At 46.7% G+C, this 1,400-nt stretch overlaps 1 pseudogene; it reads right to left on the reverse strand.

The window, feature by feature from the left end:
• Nucleotides 1-1,088: 1,088 nt before the first annotated feature.
• LOC103771706 lies at nucleotides 1,089-1,256 on the reverse strand (annotated as a pseudogene).
• Between the last annotated feature and the right edge of the window lie 144 nt (nucleotides 1,257-1,400).

Consider the following 1,400-nt stretch of genomic DNA (forward strand, 5'->3'; position numbering starts at 1 on the left):
ACACAGACATGACCACAGCTCCAGAAAAAATGTAGACAATAAGCAAGGCTGAGACAGGACACATTTAACTGTAATACTTTGACTTCTTTGCAAAGTAAGATACAACGTTAAGGCTGGAGACAAACACAGCATCCAAGCTTAACTTGTTTATGTACCATAAAACACCAGAGCTTCCTAAACAAACACATTCTTACAGAACAGCACTAGCAGAGCTGCTCTCCCTTCTCCTAGGGTCACGCTGCAGCCACAGCACACAAATCCCATGCAATAAAGAACACTTAACCCCAGGTTGCTCATGATCAACATCAACAGCCCAGCCTCGGGCAGGCTCAAGCAGGGTTTTCTGGGTGTGCTTCCAAGAAAGCTTTTTCAGTGTATAGACAACAGAAGCAAAAGGAGCTCTAAATATTCCATTTACCATAAATATTGCATTTCCCTTTCTCCAGTCATTGGCTTAATAGACATAAATGTATTCATACCAGATTTAATTTTAAGCTCAAGGAAATGATTCATTTTGTACAGAGACATGTCATAACACATCTTGAAGTCACCCCTATTTTCCAGGCTGGCAAACTACTGAATCAAGGTATTGAAGGCATTGCTTCCCCCAACCTTATACCACTGCCAACGATCTCCATAAGCAGAACTGACAATACAATATTTTCCATCAAATCTGCAGGCAAAAAAAGCTTCCTTGTTTACCACCTTGTGGCTTGAACTGGTAAATATCTCCTTCTTCCACACACACCTTTTCATCATTTTACAGTTAACTAGCCTGTTAAGCAGCAGGCACAGAAACTTCACTCAAAGTTCCTCTCCAAAAGAAAAATTGAAGACCACATGCTCTCAGTGAGCCTGACACTGAGCCCAAGCTTCCCTGATCGATGGGTTATCCAGAACGCCAGGACTGGCTGTCCAGCTTCCAAACAGCTCAGAACACCCTTCATACAAGCAGCAACCGGTTGCCCAAGCTGCATCTCTCTCCCACCACAGCTTCTAAAAGCTACCAGCCAAAGCCCCTCCATTGAAACGATACTAGGGTCAAACGAAACAAACAAGCAGCATACGGGAAACCAAGCAGTACTTACATCCCTGAATTTGTTCCAGTACTTGTCTTTATCATACTGCGAAACGGTGCTCAGCCATTTGTCGTTGTCCAGGAAATTGCCATGGTTGTTATTACTGGTGATGATTTCAGGATGCCGGCTCTCCACTTGCAGGAAGCACCAGGCAGCGATCACCAGCACCCCCGACATCTGCAGGGAGAGGAGCGGAGCGGAGAGGAGCGGAGCGGCCGCGGGGGCGGCTTCCTCGGGCAGGGAAGTTTGCGGGGACCCAAGTTCGGGCTCGTCTCCCCTCACCAACTTTTAGCTGCCAGGTCCGCCGAGACCCACCTCCCA

Source organism: Merops nubicus, unplaced genomic scaffold (genome assembly GCF_000691845.1).
Source record: "Merops nubicus isolate BGI_N331 unplaced genomic scaffold, ASM69184v1 scaffold49964, whole genome shotgun sequence".
Taxonomy (NCBI): domain Eukaryota; kingdom Metazoa; phylum Chordata; class Aves; order Coraciiformes; family Meropidae; genus Merops; species Merops nubicus.